The 17,671-nt window shown below is 36.2% G+C and overlaps 1 protein-coding gene across 10 annotated transcripts in view; it reads left to right on the top strand.

Moving 5' to 3' along the window:
- Mllt10 (MLLT10 histone lysine methyltransferase DOT1L cofactor) overlaps window positions 1–17,671 on the top strand; it is a 193,123-nt gene that overhangs the window by 13,039 nt on the left and 162,413 nt on the right. For 2 of the 10 annotated variants that reach the window (XM_071599854.1, XM_071599853.1), the window contains exon 1: window positions 2,168–2,335. The exons of the other annotated variants lie outside the window; for them this stretch is intronic. The gene's annotated coding sequence lies outside the window, so the exon portion shown is untranslated. Of the gene's footprint in view, window positions 1–2,167; window positions 2,336–17,671 lie in introns of those variants that run through there. 10 annotated transcript variants of the gene reach the window in all.

The raw sequence follows: 17,671 nt of genomic DNA, 5'->3' as shown, positions 1-17,671 counted from the left end.
TTTAGGTTGGCATATCTCTAAGAGCTTCATAGGAAAAGGTGCATAAAAAATAAGTTGTCGGGTTTTTCCCCGCCAGTACTGGGGATTGAATCCAGAGGTACTTTCTACTGAGCTCTGTTCCCAGCCGTTTTTATTTTGTTTTGAGACAGGATCTCACTAAGTTGCCTGGGCTGGCCTTGAATTTAATGATCCTCCTGCCTTAGTCTCTGAAGTAGTGGACATTTGAGGTGTGCATCACCATATGTAACTTTTTGTTCTTTGGATGCAGTATCCTTTCTGAGAACATTAATCAGGGTTTTGTTTTGTTTTAGTTGTCTGATATTTTCTTGTGCTCCTGTGAAACTTTTCCTTTGTATTTTTTGTTCCGATCTTTCTTGTTAGAGACTGCTTAAAAAAAAAAAGGTGACTCTTAGCCATTGATTCAAATTTAAGACAGGCTCCTAAAGAATTGATTGGAAACTGATTGACTGCATTATAGGTAACCAGCTGGGTTTTCAATTTATTCAAAGAGCTCTCCATTTATTTGTTTGAGGTCGGCAAACTTGATTACCAGTATTCTTTGAACTATTTGAGTGCCGGAATTTGAGTATGTAGAATTAGATTTTCATTTAATTCTTCTTTTTAAACCTGATACTTTTTACCTCAGCTAATCCTAATGTACCCAAGTCTTAATTTCTTCTGATATACCTTCTCCAGAATATTAAGGACTATATTTTTCTAGCATAGGGGAGAAATAGATACTTAGTAGTGTAGTAGAGAAGGAGATTGTTTGATTGCTTTTCAAATTGTGTCCATTCTCTCCTGGTTTTAGCCTCATCTGAAACCCCTCTCCTGTGCATTTTCCTTTTCTTATTGCCTGGTACTGAAGGTTCTTCTAATTTTTGGTGCTGTATGGTGTAAGATATATTTCTTTTGGGCTTGTCTTCCTGCTGCATATTTTTATACTCTGTGAAATCTTTGTTTTCTTTCTTTTTCTTTTTTCTTTGGTGCTGGAGATTTGAGTCCAAGGCCTAGCATGCATTCTTACCACTGAGCTACACCCTGTGCCCCTATGAAGTCACTTACTGCATGTTTTTCTCCTTTTTAGATTCTAAAGTTTTATAGCTATTGTCTTCCTCTAGGTTCTTTTTGTATTTGTGGCTTTATAGACCTTTATCTCATTATTGTCATTTGGTATTTTTAGGTAGATGGAGAGGGTGTAGTTTTTAAGTGGAATTAACTACCTGTGTTTCTGATATGGTCTTTTCCCATTTTTTTCCTTTTTTAATTTTTAAATTTTTTTTTGGTAGTGGGGATTGTACTTGGTACAGTGGTACCAGCTTTACCACTGAGATATATCATCAGTATTTTAGTTTTTGAGACAGGGTTTTGCTAAGTTGCTGAGGCTGGCCTTCATCTTGTGATCCTCCTGCTTCAGCCTCTGGAGTCACTGGGATTATAGGCATGGTTCACCATGCCTGGCTTCCCATTTCTTCTAGGGTCTCCCCCCACCCCCCCACCCTCAAATAAATTACTAGTTATGTCTTCTATCTTCAGTCTGTCTTTTTTCTTTACTTGATTTTTCTCATTCAAATTATAAATGTTTTTGAATTTTCCTATGGGTTCCACTTTTTACATGTTCGCCCTTTTGTCTTTTCCCCTTTTTTCTTAAACTTCCTGAAGGAATAGAATCATAGTTTTTAGTTCCACTTCTTCAACAGCCTGCTGTGTTCTAGTCTCTTAGTTATGTTTGATGATTAAAAGATACCAGTTGTCATTATCATAGCATAAGAAATTTGCATTTGCTATAACACTCATCATGGACACTGTCCATTTTGTCTTTCAGTGACCCTTAAATAAAGATCTATGTGCAAGAATTTCTTTAAATGATTTAACTTCAGGAAGATTATCTCCTTTGAGGATCTGGTATATCTCTTCCTTTTTGTTAGATACATGAAAAATTCTATTTTTCTTTTTGTTCTGGTTACCAGGCAGCTGAGAACCAAATCTGGTCTTAAGTTACATCAGCTGTATTAGTCACATTATTAGTATATTTGTTTTCTCTTCCTTCTTCCATTGGGTTTAGGACTTCACTTCTTATCTCTGTTTCTCTGCGTGTTGATTTCATTCTCTCATACTACAGACTCTCTACTACATGAGGCTGGAACCATGACTGCTGGCAGCTCTTGGCTCTCATCTTCCCAGCCCCTTCTACCACGAGAAGGGGTTTTCTTGAAGAATCCTGAGAAAAGGACTCTGACCTGTCTTGGATCATGTACCCACCATCCCTCTGGCTGGAGTGGGGAGGGTACTATGAATGGCAACCCTCACTAGAACTACATAGTTGGAGTCAGGGGTAAGAGCAGTTTCCCTAATGCAGGGGGGTGGGTACTGTTCACAAAAGAAGGGTGATGCTTATGAAGCAGATGAACAATAGATGTCCTTTATACTGGTTTTTAATATTAATTTTATTTGTAAGTACAGAAAATACCATACATTTTGATTCGACCATTACACTGTTACATTTGCCTCTTTACCACTCTTAAATTTTGTGACTAATTTAAAATGTCCCCCCCCCCCCCCCCTTTTAAAAAAGTTTTGATTCTACTTGGGCTGGGGATATGGCTCAAGCGGTAGCATGCTCGCCTGACATGCGCTGGGTTCGATCCTCAGCACCACATAAAAATAAAGATGTTGTGTCCACTGAAAACTAAAAAAATAAATATTAAAAAATTTTCTCTCTCAAAAAAAAAAAAAGTTTTGATTCTATTTAACCTATTTTCAGCATTTAAAATTATTGTGCCAAAGATTATAACTGGGTGTCATGGCACATGCCAATAATCCCAGCTACTTGGGAGACTGAGGCTAGAGGATCACAAGTTTCTGTCAAACCTGAGCAATATAGTTGAGGCCCTGTTTCAAAACAAAAACCACAATAAACAAAACCCCTCAAGATCCATGCTGTCTTTCTTGAAACACTATTTTCATGACTTCTGGGTAGCTATTTTCTTTTATAGCCTCTGAATTTTTTTTGGCATTACTTTTCTTACTTTAAAATTTAAGTTACATGATTGCTTTTCTGGCTTATTTGATAACCTCACCCTTGGTGAATTTATGCACGCATGTGGGTGCCTCTGGATACCAGTATCATCACCTGAACAATTTTTTTCCTGACTTCAGGTCTTATTTCTAATTGCCTCCAGGACTTTCTACTTAAGTAGAAATCCTATCCTAGGTATCTTTAGTTTCTCTATCTCTATATTCTTGCATCATAATCTGAGACCTAATTTTTTAAAGTTATTGTAATACTTTAATCATTTTCTTTTTCTTTTTTTTTCAAATTCTTTTTTTTTTTTTTATTTGAGAGAGAATTTTTTTTAATATTTATTTTTTAGTTTTCGGCAGACACAACATCTTTGTATGTGGTGCTGAGGATCGAACCCAGGCCGCATGCATGCCAGGCGAGCGCGCTACCGCTTGAGCCACATCCCCAGCCCCTCATTTTATTTTTCTAAGGTGATACGATGATCTGATTCAAAAAAATGTAAAAAGATGGTACGGTAAATATTCTCTTTCCCAAGAGCTGGGGGTATAGCTTAGTGGTAGAGTGCATGCTTAGTAAATATGAGGTGCTGGGTTCAGTCCTCAGCACAAAATAATCAAAACCAAAACAACAATAACAAAGATAAAAATTCTTCCTCCTGAATTTCCCACATTCACTCATTTTTATTTCCGACTCCCTAGTTTTAGTTTTTTATTTTTATAGTGCCTTTATGTGTGTGTAAGAATGTACATACCTTATTTTTCTACAAATATAGTACACGTACTGGCCTTCCTTGCCTTCTTTTTTTTGGGGCAGGGGGTGTTGGGTACCAGGGATTGGAATTGGGCACTCGACCACTGAGCCACATCTGCAGCCCTGTTTTGTATTTTATTTAGAGACAGGGTCTCACTGAGTTGCTTTCACCTCAGTCATTGCTGATCTGGCTTTGAACTTGCGATCCTGTCTCGGCCTCCCTAGCAGCTGGAATTACAGGCATGCTCCAGAGTGCTGGGCTCTCTCCTTCCCTTCTTTTTAGTACATCCCTTTCTGTCTCAAGATTATCTCCTACAATTAAAAATGTTGCTATTTTTTGTCCTTAAAAGTATCTAGTGGTCCCCCCCACCCCCATTTGTTTTATTTGTTGGTCCACCTACCCCATTTTGAATCCAGAGCCTCAGGCATTCTAGCTCTCAACCACTGAGCTACATTACCAGTCCTTTTTTCCTTTTCTTCCCCTTCAGTACTGGGGATTGAACCAAAGGATGTTCTATCACTAATGTACTTCTCCAGCCCTTTTTAGTTTTTATTTTGAGACAGAGTCTTGCTAGGTTGTCTGGGCTTGCCTCAAACTTGCAATCTTCAAGTTTGAGCCTTCTGAGTAGATGGGATTACAGGCATGTGCTATTTCCTTTGGCTTCCTGTGTGTGTGTATTTTTTTTTTTTTAATATGTATTTTTTTAGTTGTAGTTGGACACAATACCTTTATTTTATTTATGTATTTTTATGTGGTGCTGAGGATTGAACCCAGGGCCTCACACATGCTAGGCAAGCACTCTACTACTGAGCCACAACCCCAGCCCCTCCTGTTTTTTTTAAACTACTAGTGCAGGGAAAACATTCTTCTGTTCTAATGTATTTTTACTGAAAAATTTGCTCTGAAATCAGTAGTAGTGCAGGTATACTCGTTTTTTAGTAATTGTGGTAAAGGAAAATATTTTAGAAAAAGAATCCATGATCCACAATCTCACCCAGAGACACTCAAGTAGTATAGCAGTAGTGTTAAGACTATGGACTTTGGAGTCAGATCAACTAGATTTAAGACTGAACCAGTTGGGCTGGGGCTGTAGCTCAAGCACTTGCCTTGCATGTGTGAGGCACTGGGTTAGATCTTCAGCACCACATAAAAAATAAACAAATAAAATAAAGCATGCTGTCCATCTACAACTACAAGAAAAAAAAAAGCGACCAATTGCTTATCTATGCCTCAGTTTTCTTATCTGCAAAGTAGTATAGTTCTCTGGTTGTGGGCCAGGTACTTTTTTGAGGAGTAGGCAATTTCACCCTCTCAATAGGGCAATGAGATACAGATGTTATGCTTAACTGTATTTTTTTTTTTTTTTTTGGGGGGGGGTAAGAGATGAGTAAATGTTAGTAATATAGAAATCTAATAATTTGTTGAATTATATGAAAATTAATGAGCCACGATTTGAACTCTGGGTACTCCAGAGTTGGTGCTCTTAAGTGATATGCTTTAGTACAGATTATAGTTTAGAGAAATAACTTAATTTGTGTGTGTGTGTGTGTGTGTGTGTGTGTGTGTGTGGCTTAGTTCCAGCTTTATTATTTTCTTTTAAAGATGGGATGGGAAATTTAGATGAGCTGTGTCTCTGTCATGAATTTTTTTTTTTTTTTTTGGTGTTAGGGTTTCACTGAGAGGCATTTTACCACTAGGCTACATTCTCAGCCCTTTTGAATTTTTAAAATGAGACTGGTCTCATTAGCTGCTGTGGCTGGCCTTGGACTTGGGAATCAACTTGCCTAAGCCTCCCTGAGTTGCTGGGAATGTTGGTGTGTGCCACTAGGCCCAGCTACTCTTCACATTTTTGGAGCATGTTCCAGAAAGAGTTATTGAGTCAATTTAGTGGAGAGCACACCAGGTTTTTTTTGGTACTGGGGATTGAACCCAGGGGCACTTAAGCACTGAGCCACATCTCCACCCCTTTTTTATTTTTTATTTTCGATAGGGTCTCACTCATTGCTTATGTTTTAGCTAAATTGATGATTCTGGCCTGGATCTTGAAGTCCTGTTACCTTAGCCTCCTGAATTGTGATTGCATGGCATGGGCCATGTACCTGTTTTTAGCACTTTAAATATTCACTCCATCTCTCTCCTCCCTTGGATTTTTTTTTTTTAATATAACTTTATTTTTATTTTTTTTTAAAGAGATAATTTTTTTAATATTTATTTTTTAGTTTTCAGTGGACACAACATCTTTATTTTTATGTGGTGCTGAGGATCAAACCCAGTGCCCTGCGCATGCCAGGCGAGCACACTGCCGCTTGAACCACATCCCCAGCCCCATAACTTTATTTTTGTATTATTTATTTATGTGATGCCGAGGATAGAACCCAATGCCTCACCTGTTCTAGGCAAGTGCTCTACCATTGCGCTTAAGCCCCAACCCTTCCTTGCATGTTTTTTTATGAGAAGTCCACTTTTTTATCCTTGTTCTCCTATAGGTATGGTGATCTTCTCTGACTTCTTTTAAGATTTTACCTTTGTTTTTTTGCAGTTTAAATGTATAGGATTTTTGGTAATTTTCCTTGTCTGAGATTTGCTATGACTTGCTGTTTGTTATCAGTTATAGTAAATTTTCAGCCATTATTATTTTTTCTTTAAAATTTTTTTTTGTAGTTGTAGATGAAGAGATGAAGAGTATTTCTTTATTTTGTTTATTTTTATGTGGTGCTATGGATCAAACCTAGTGCCTCATGCATGCTAGGCAGGTATTCTGCCACTGAGCTACAGCCCCAACCCCTCAGCCATTGTTATTAAAACATTTTGTTTCTTTTTTTATTTTCCTATAGTTGTTAGAAGAATATCTGTGTTTTTTTTCTTTTTCTTTTTTCTTTTCATCATTTACTCTCTCTGCCTTGTTTTAGAAGTTTTATTGATATAAAATTCAGGAGTACTCTACCAGAGCCCTTTTTATTTATTTTAAGATAGGGTCTACCTAAATTGCGTAGGCTGGTCTTGAACTTTCAGTCCTCCTGCTTCAACCCTAGTAGCTGGAATTAAAGGCATTTGCCAATGCATTGACTTGGTATTATGTATTGAAATCAGGAAGTATGAATCCTTCAAATTTTTTGTTTCAAGGTTTGACTCTTTGTGGTCCCTTAAGGATTTAAATAAACTTTAGTATGAATTTTTAAAAATTTCTTAATAAAATATTGGGATTTTGATAGGATTGCATTGATTATTTAGGTCACTTTAGGTAGTGTTGACATTTTAGCAACATTAAGTCCTCTATCCTGAGACATGGGGTGGGATGTCTTTACATTCTTTTCTTTTTTTTTTTTTATATTTTTTTAAGTTGTAGATAGGTACAATATCTTTATTTTATTTATATTTATGTGGTGCTAAGGATCAAACCTAGTGCTTCTTGCATGCACGGCAGGCACTCTACCACTGAGCTACAAACCCAGCCCAACATTCTTCTTTTTATTCAACAGCTTTTATAGTTTTTAATGTACAAGTCATTTGCCTAGTTTGAATAGTTTATTAATTTATTTTTGATGTTTTAAATGGAATTTTCATTTTAAATTTTTTCATTGTAATTGATTTTTAATAAATCCTTTTGAGTTTTAATTTTCCTTCATCTTTGAAAGACTTTTTTTTTTGCCAGATATAGGATTCTTGGTTTGATAGTTCTCACTCCTTTCCTTCCTCCAAGATGGGATCTCCCTGTATTACCTGGGCTTTTCTTGAACTTCTAGAGTCAAGCAATCCTACCTCAGCCTCTGGAGTACCTGGGACAGTTTGTTCTTTAGAATTTTGCAGTGTGCCCGCTGTATTCTGACTTCCAAAATTTCTGATATGCTTCAGTGCTCTTTGGGAGGTGAACAGTCATTTCTCTCATTGCTTTTAAGATTCTCTTTTATTTTTGAAAATCTTATTTAGTTGTAGATGGACACAGTACCTTTATTTTATTTATTTATTTTTATGTGGTGCTGAGGATTGAACCCAGTGCCTAACACATGCTAAGCAAGCACTCTACCATTGATCTACAAATTCCACCCCTTCTTTTATTTTTGTTTATTCAGCATTATTGATTGATTGGGATAGGGGTTTTGCTATGTTGCTTCAGCTTCCTTGAAATGCCTGCAAGTAATCTTCATGCCTCATCTTGCCCAGTAATGGACTATAGGAGAGTGTTGTTATGCTCTTGGCTTTTCTTTCTCTTTTTTAGGGATGGGCTGGGGGGTACCCATAGGTACTTAACTCTGAGCCACATCCCTAGTTCTTTAGTTTTTATTTTGAGAAAGGGTTTCATTAAGTTTCTGAGGCTGGCTTTGAACTTGGAATGCTGCTGCCTCAACCTACCAGAATTTTAGATGTGTGCCTTCACACCTGGCTTTTGTCTTTTGAAATTTTAGTATATGTGCCTCAGTGTGGGTCTTTATGAGTTCATTTAGCTTCTTGGACGTTTATGTTCATTTCTTTTATAAAATATGGGAAGTTTTCAATGAGATATCCTTCCTGTCTCTTTCTTTCTTTCTTATGGGATTTAAACAATGCAAATGTTGACCTATTTGGTTCCATAGATTCCTTAGGCATGTTCATTTTTCTTCAGTCTTTTTTTTTTTTTTTTTTTTTTGGTACAAGGGATTGAACTAATGGGAGGCTTACCCACTGAGCCACATCCCCAGCCCTTTTTTGTATTTTATTTAGAGACAGGGTCTCACTGAGTTGCTTAATGCCTCCCTTTTGCTGAGACTGATCTCGCGATCCTCCTGCATCAGCCTCCTAAGCCACTGGGATTACAGGTATATGCCACTGTTCTTCAGTCTTTTTCTTTCTATTCTGCAGACTTGATAATTTCTATGTCCTATCTTCAAGTTTGCCGATTTTCTGCATGCTCTGATCTGCTTTGAACTCCTTTAGGGAAATTTTTATTTTAGTTTTTATGCTTTTCAGCTTGGGAATTTCTTTTTGGTTTATTTTATTTTTTCTAACTATTAATGTTTTCAATTGGTTCATGCACTGTTTTCTTCACCTTTTTTTATTTATTTGTTTTAGGTTTTTGAGCATTTAAAAAATGCTTGTTTTAAAGTCTTTGTGTAGTAGATATGCCAGTTCTGAGGCTGGCTTTTTCAGGGACATTTTCATTTCATACATGTATTTATTTTGAATAGTTCATACCTTCTTGATTCTCTGACTTGTTATTTGTGTGTGGTGTGTGTGTGTGTGTGTGTGTGTGTGTGTGTGTGTGTGGTGGTAGTGGTGGTCTGAAAATTGAATGCAGGGCCTCACATGTGCTAGGCAAGTGCTGTACAGCTAAGCTACATCCCAGCCCCAGATTTATTAGTTTTGATGAAGCAATTTGTAAGTTTTTCCTTTTATTATGGGTCATGCTTTTGCTGTCAAGTTTGATAAACTGTTATCTAATGCTAGATCCTGAAGATTTTTCTTCTGTTTCTTTAGAATTTTGTTGTTTTCTGTTTTAAATTTAAATATGTGATATATTTTGGATAAATTTTTGTGTAAGGCATTAGACTGAGATCAAGGTCATGGTTTTTGCTTTGGATGTCCAAATTCTCCAATGCCATTTTTTTTTTTTTTGGTATCAGGGATTGAACTCAGGGGCGCTTAACCTACTGAGCCATATCCCCAGCTCTGTTTTATTTTTTATTTTGATACATGGTCTTGTTAAATTGCTTAGGGCCCCGTTAAATTGCTGAGGCTGGCTTTAAACTTGGAATCCTCCTGCCTAAGCCTCCTGAGCTGCTGGGATTACAGGCATGTGCCACCACGCCTGGCTCCAGTGCCATCTTTTGAAAAGTGTTTCTGGTCCTCCATTGAATAATTGTACCTTTGTCCAAAATCAGTTAGACTTAGTTTATTTCAGTTTGTTTTTGAGTTTTCTGTTCTGTTCCATTGAGTTGTTCATCAGTCCCTCTGGATGCTATATCTGTAGTCCTTTTTATTTTTTATTTTGAGACAAGATCTTGCCAGGTTTCTGAGGCTGGGCTCAAACATGTGACCTTCTGTCTCAGCATCCTGAGTAGCTGAGTTATACGTATAAGCCACTGTGCCCAGCTCCACCCTGTCTTTATTATTGTAGCGTGGAAACTCTTGAAATCAGATTGATAACAGCTGATTTTATTTTCAAAATTGTTTTATCTGTAAAGTTGCTTTGTTGTTTTAAACATGCATGTGTACATATACACACTTTAGAATAATTTCATATAAATGTATCTAGAAACATTGATGGTGTGTTGACTGGAATACCATTAAATTTAAATATCAGTTTGGAGAGAATTGACATCTTTAACATGTTGGGTCTTTTTTTTAGTTGTTGATGGACCTTTATTTATTTATATGTGGTGCTGAGAATTGAACCCAGTGCCTCACACATGCTAGGCAAGCACTCTACCATTGAGCCACAACCCCAGCCAAACATGTTGAGTCTTTAATCCATGGACATGTTAAAGTCATTCAGATATTCTTTGATTTCTTATATCAGTGTTGTATAGCTTTTAATTATATCAGTTATAAACATGTTTTGTAGATTATATCTAAGTATTTAATGTTGGAGGGAGCAATTGTGAATAATAATATATATTTTATTTTGGAGTTCCTTGATAGTATGTGAAAATATATTTGACTTAAATATTTATCTTATAGTTTTGCTAAATTAAGGGTTTTATTGTAGTTTCCTTGGGATTTACTGTACAGATAATGATGTCATTTGTATGTAGGATTATTTTTATATTGGTTCCAATTTGTGTGCCTTTTATTCTTGTCTGACTTGTGGCTAGAAATTCTAGCTCTGTGCTCATTAAAAGTGTTGAGAGTGAATAAAGAAGTGTTTTTGACTTTAGAGGGAAGCATTCACTCAGTGGTGATAAGTAGTTAGTACTATAGTAACTGCACGCTTATTAATTTATTTTTTTCTTCTGGGGATTGAACCCAGGGGTACTTAACCAATAAACCACATCCCCAGCTCTTTTTTTTTTTTTTTTTTTTTTTAATTTGTTTTAGTTATAGTTAGACACAGTACCTTTACTTTATTTGTCTTTATGTGGTGCTGAGGATTGAACCCAGGGCCTCACACGTAGTAGACAAGCGCTCTACCACTGAGCCACAACCCCAGCCCATTCCAGCTCTCTTGATTGATTTATTTTTTTATTTTCAGAAAGGTTCTAAGTTGCTTTGGGCCTTGCTGAATTGCCGAGGCTGGCCTCAGACTTGTAATCCTCCTGCCTCAGCTTCCCAAGTTGCAGGAATTATAGGCATGCACCACTGTGCCCAGCTTTAACTGTGCTTTTTTGGTAGAAGCTCTGTATGAAGTTGAGGAAGTGTACACCTATACTTTATTGCTAATTTTCTTAGCTTTTTAAAATCATGAATGGGCATTGAATTTGATCAACTACTTTGTATGCAGTAGCTGACAGTTGTCTTTTTCTTTACTTACCTAATATGGTAGATATGTTAATTGATATTTGAATATTTAACCAACTCAGGAATAAGCTCCACTTGGTTATGGCATATAATTCTTTTATTTATGTTGTAGGATTCTGTGTAATTTTGTTAAGGATTTTACTATATAGTATTCCCTTTATATTTTCTTTGTTTGGTTATATTATTAGGGTAATATTAGCTTCACATAATGAATTGGAAAGTTCTCCTTCCTTTTTCATTTTTAGAGGAGAGTTGGTTAGAGTTTAGAGAGCCAGAATTGGTTTTAATTCTTTCAACATTTGGCATTGTTTTCCAGTTAAACATCTGGGCCTTCAGATTTCTATTTTGGGAGTTTTAAATTTATATATTTTTCACGTGTGATGCTGGGAATTGAACCCAAGGCCTCATGCATAGTAGGCAAGCAGGTGTCCTACTTTGTTAGGCTTTAACATTGTTTTTTGGTTTGTGCCCATTGATGCATCCTGGTTGCTAATTTCTTCCATTGCAAGAGTAGGGCGTCCTAGGAAAAAGAAATACTCAGGAAACTCACTGCCGCATTATACCTTGGGTCTTTCCCTTCAGTTTTGGAAATATATTTATTTTTAGTGTTTGTGGTTTTTGATTGTACTTAGTGAGGAAAAAGAGGGAGCAGTATGTCTATTCCATCTTCCCAGAAGTGGAACTCTGTCCTTTGATTTTTGTGTGTGTGATGATGATGATTGAACCCAGGGTCTTGTTCATGTGAGGCAAGCACTCTACCAACTGAACTATACTCCAGCCCGTCCTTTGATTTCATTGAATTTCCTCTGTTGTGTTTTACTTCTATTTAATTGATTTCTGCTCTGATCTTTATTATCTCTCTTATACACACACTCTTTCTCTCTCTCAGATTCTTCTAAGTCTCCCACCCCCACTTTTTTGTTTGTTTGTTTATTTTTTGCGGTACTGGGGATTAAACCCTGGTCCTTGAACATACTAGGCAAGTGCTCTACCACTGAGTCTACATCCCCAACTCTTTATTTTGACACAGGGTCTTAGTAAAGTTCCTGAGGTTGGCCTCAAACTTCTGCCTCAGCCTCCCAAGTATCTGGGATTACAGGCATGTACTTCTATGCTATTTCTTTTTAAATATAGGCTCTTAATGCTATAAATTTTCTTCTTAATTATTACGTTAAGTGCCTTAAATTACATTCATTTTTCTCTCTTTAGTTTTTGACCCATTGTGGGGTTTTTTTTTTTTGTTATTTTTTGTAGCAATGAGGATTGAACCCGGAACCTCTTGCATGCTAGGCAAGTTTTCTACCACTATGTTCTGACCAGTGGTTTACTTAAAAATATATTTAGAGTCCAAGTGTTGAGACTTTTCATGATTATTTTCCTGCTGTTGATTTCCAAAGTAATTTCACTGTGGTCAGAAAATCAGTATGACTTAACACCTTAAAATTTTTTTTAAAGAAGGTGGATTTTAAAATTAATTAATTAATTGATTGATTTTGATTCTGTGGGTTGAATCTAAGCCTTCACACTGCTAGGCAAATGTGTTCTTCCACTGAATTATATCCCTTTTTCCTGTATGAGTTAAACAATTAATTCATTATTTTTATGACAGGATCCTCTTGTTTTTTTTTGTAATAATTTTATTTAAAAATTTACTTTATATGATATTAATGTAACTGTTTCAACTTTCTTTTTTTCTTTTTCAATACTTTTTTAGTTGTAGATAGACACAATACCTTTATTTTATTTATTTATTTTTACATGGTGCTGAAGTTCGAACCCAGTGCCTCAAACGTGCTAGGCAAGTTCTCTACCACGGAGCTATATCCCCAGCCCTCTTTTTTTTCTTTTAAATTAGTTTTTAGTTGTTGAGACTTTTCATGATTATTTTATTTTTTATTTATTTGTATGTGGTGCTGAGAATCGAACCCAGTGCCTCACACATGCTAGGTAAGCGCTCTTCCACTGAGCTTCAACCCCAGCCCTATTTCAACTTTATTTTGATGTTGTAGTAACATGACTCTTTTCTTAGGCTGCTTTGAGGAGTTTTTATTTTTGTTTTTGTCAGTTTTATCATGATATATACTACTTTTCTTTTTTCTAGTGGTGGTGTTTATTGAAAGAGTGCCTTGTTACATATGTTTTTAATTTTCACAAAATATCAAAAAGTATTGTTAACTTCTGTAGGTTTTTTTTGCATTATTTTGTTTGTGGTTCTAATGACAAGTATATTTGGCCTCTTGAAGTTATTGCAATGTTAAGTTCTATTTACTTTTTAATTTTTTTGTACCAGGGATTGTACTCAGGGGCACTCTACCACTAAGCCACATCCCCAGACTTCTTTTGTATTTTATTTAGAGACAGGGTCTCACTGAGTTGCTTGCCGGCTTTGAACTTGCTATCCTCTTGTTTCAGCCTGTCTCAGGTGTGTGCCACCGCACCTGGCAAGTTTTATTTACTTTTTAAAGTATTTTCCCATTTCATTTAAATTAGTAACTATTACTTGCTTTCATGTATCATAGATCTCATAGTATCTTAGAGATCTGTAATCTGTATCTCTAGAATTTAAAATTTTTAAAATCTCTAATTTTTATTTTGTTTCTTCTTTCTGATCATGTGATATTTAGTTATAACTGTTTTAAAGGATTTGTCTGCTAATTCTGTCATTTGAGGATGGGTTAAATTGGTTTTAGTTTCACTATGGGAATGAATTTGCAACTTCTTATAAGTCTTATAAATTTTGGTTGATGGTTTGATCCCTGTGCATTATACCTTTTTCTTTGTTTTTGTATGCCTAAAAATATTTAGCATTTGTTCTGTGACACCATTAAGTTGCTAGAAAAGAGTGTGCTTCTTGAATCTTGCTTAGTTTTCTTTGAATGGACTGGAGCTATGTGTAGGTTTTTTTTTTCCCCCCTTTCTTCTGAAGCATTTCCTTTGTATACTGATATGATATGAATTACTAGGTTTCCATCCTGGCTTTTGGGAATAAGTATGGTTCACCTCATTCTGTTAAGTTCTGGTCATTTTTTTCTCTAATTCTTTTGATGGTTCTCTTCCTGGCCTTGGGTAGGTCCCTCACATGCAAGTGATGATTTTTTACTCAACCAAAAATTATAGGGTGAGCCTTTGTAGATCTCTTCATTTCTCTTTCTCTCTCCAGCTCTCTACTCAGTGCTGGTCTCCCTTGTGAGCTCTAGCCACCTTGACTTCCTTGGACTCCCAGCTTCGTTTCCTCAACTTGGGGAGACCACAGGCTCTGCCTGAGTTCCTTCTCCCTGTTCCTCGACCTGGAAAGTCTCTCAGTAAGCTGGGCACCTGTATGACTTATGTCATTTGTTTCTTGTTTCTCAAGGATCACACTGTCTTACATTACTTGTCTGATTTCTTCAGTGTTATTGTTCATTGTTTTAGGTTTTTATTATTTCATACAAGAAAGCTAAATCTAATCCCCTTTACTCCATTTTGACTCGAAGAATGATATCCTTTTGGTGATGATTTGCATTTTCATAATGACTTGTGATATTATTGAGCATGTTTTAACTTGTGTATTGACCATTCCAGTGTTCTCTTGAGTTTGTTCAGACCTTTAAGTCCTTCCCTTTCCTTTTCCCTTTCCCTTCCCCTCCTTTTCCTGCCTATTTTGAGTTTCAGAAGATCTTTATATGTCCTAGATACTGGTCTTTTGTTAGATAAATGTTTTGTAAATACTTTGCCCAGGTCTGTATTTACTTATTTATTTTAATTGTGCCTTTTGATGAGCAGAAATACTTAAATCTGATGAAGTCTAATTTATCAGTGTTTTCTTTTATAGTTATTGCTTACTGTGAGCTAAGACTTTTGCCTAACCCCGAAGTCATGAAGGTAATTTCCTTTATTTCCTCTAAAAGCTTTTGTTTTTGCTCATTTATATTTAGGTTTGTGATGCATCTCAAATTATTTCTTGTGCGCTTCATTTTTTTTGTTTGTTTGTATATGGCTATTCAATTGTTTTCATACCATTTGTTGAAAAGAATTTTTTTTCCTCACTGGATTGCTTTGGTGGAATACATGGCTGGCTGCATAAGTAGAATCTCTATAACGGGTGTAATTATAGAATCTCTATAATCACAGATACTCAGGAGGCTGAAGCAGGAGGATTGCAAGTTCAAGGTCAGCCTCAAAAATTCAGTGAGACCTTGTCTCAAAACTAAAAAATTAAAATTGCTGGGATATTGCTCAGAGGTAGATCATCCAGGGTTCAATCCCCAGTAACCACCTCCCTCCCCATTTACACACACACACACACACACACAAAAAAAAAAAAAAAAAAAAAAAAAAGATAGGCTGGGATTGTGGCTCAGTGATAGAGCACTTGCCTAGCATGTGTGAGGCACTGGGTTTGATTCTCAGCACTACATACCAATAAATAAATAAAATAAAAAAAATTCATCAACAACGAATAAAAATGTTAAAAAACAAAGAGTGGGCCATCTTTCAGGATCTTTATTCTGTACCATTGATCTGTGCCTCTAGTCTTAGTATCATCACATGATTTGTAACTTTATAATATATCTTGAAGTTAGAATCCAAGACCAGCCTTTCCCCCACTTTTCAATATTGTTTGCATATTCTACATCTTTTACATTTCTATATAGATATCAGCTTTTCCAGTGTTCCCAAAAAGGCCAATGGGATCTATCAAGGAAAACTATGAGGAAAATTGACATAACAATCTTTGAATCTTCTTATACACTACCATACTACATCACTCCATTTATTTAGGCCTTTTTTGTTTTTTTCTGATCAGTATTTTGTAGTTTTATTTGGTCTCAATCTTAAAATTTATTTCTCAGTATTTTCTTCTCTGACACGATTTAAAAATTTTTTTGCTGCAATTTTTATTTATTTAAAATAAGTAAATGCAATAAAATTATTTCTCAGTATTTTCTTCTCTGACATGATTAAAAAATTTTGCTGCAGTTTTTAAAAAAAAAATTTTAATTTATTTTTTAGTTTTAGGTGGACACAATGTCTTTATTTTTATGTGGTATTGAGGATAGAACCCAGTGCCCCATGCATGCCAGGCGAGCGCGCTACCGCTTGAGCCACATCCCCAGACTAGTTTTTTTTAATATTTATTTTTTAGTTGTAGTTGGACACAATACCTTTATGTCACTCATTTATTTTTTTTATATGGTGCTGAGAATCGAACCTAGGGTCTTGTGCTCTACCGCTGAGCCACAACCCCAGCCCTGCAATTTTTATTTATTTTAAATAAGTAAATACAATAGCTTTTGATGCTATCGTAAAGTGGTATTATAAAATTCAATTTCTGCTGGGTACAGTGACACACAGCCTGTAATCCCAGCTGCTCAGGAGGCTGAGGCAGGAGGAACACAAGTTCAAAGCCAGCTTCAGCAATAGCGAGGTGATAAGCAACCCGGTGAGACCCTGTCTCTAAATAAAATTCAAAATAGGACTGGGGATGTGGCTCAGTAGTTGAGTGCCCTTGAGTTCAATCCCTGGTACCAAAAAAAAAAAAAAAAAAAGATTCTAATTCTTAGCATATATCTTAGGATATAGAATCGATTTTTGTATATTGACTTGTGTCTTATGACCTTGCTTATGCTTAAGTAGATTACTTAAGATTTTTCTAGTGGGTGATCTCATGTCATAAATCAGTTTTGTGCTAGGGATGTCGTTCATTGGTGGAGTTCTTGCCTAACATGTGTGAGGCTCTTGGGTTGCAGCCCAGCACAAATACCAATAACAACACCCACAGTTTTTATCTTTTCCAGTTGTGTTTCTTTTATTATCTTCCATTATGGATTGTAGTTAATCTTGTTTCCATTATTTAAGGAGAGCATTTTGTGTTACAGTGTCACTGTAGACTTTTTTAAAAATATATTTTATTGGTTGTTGATGGACTTTATTTATTTATATGTGGTGCTGAGAATTGAACCCAGTGCCTCACACGTGCTAGGCAAGTACTCTACCACTGAGCCACAACCCCAGCCCCATAGCTGTAGACTTTATTAATAACTTTTATCAGGTTATTTCAAATATAGGTTTTATTATTCAGGAATGGCAAAGCCAACAGATCAGGAACACAACTGCTATTGAAAATACAGTTTGATCCAGATGCAGTGGTGCACGGCTGAAATCCCAGCAATTCAGAAGAATGAGGCAGGAGGCCAGCTTCAACAACTTGGCAAGGCTCTAAGCAATTTAGTGAGAACCCTGTCTCAAGATAAAAAGGGCTGGGGATGTAGTTCAGTTGTAAAGTGCCCCCTGGGCTCAATCCCTAGTAGCAACAAAACCACACACACATACACACACACACACACACACACACACTCTCTCTCTCTCTCTCTCTCTCTCTCTCTCACTCACTCACTTATATTTATAGGTCTGAAGAGGAGGAAGCATGTCATACCATAGTAGGGCCACATGGAGAAACACTGGGCTGGGTCAGGAGGCAGAGG

The sequence above is a fragment of the Marmota flaviventris genome, chromosome 12, assembly GCF_047511675.1.
Source record: "Marmota flaviventris isolate mMarFla1 chromosome 12, mMarFla1.hap1, whole genome shotgun sequence".
Classification (NCBI taxonomy): domain Eukaryota; kingdom Metazoa; phylum Chordata; class Mammalia; order Rodentia; family Sciuridae; genus Marmota; species Marmota flaviventris.
The sequence above is the reverse complement of the archived record's forward strand: the minus strand, read 5'-3'. Positions and strand labels throughout refer to the sequence as shown.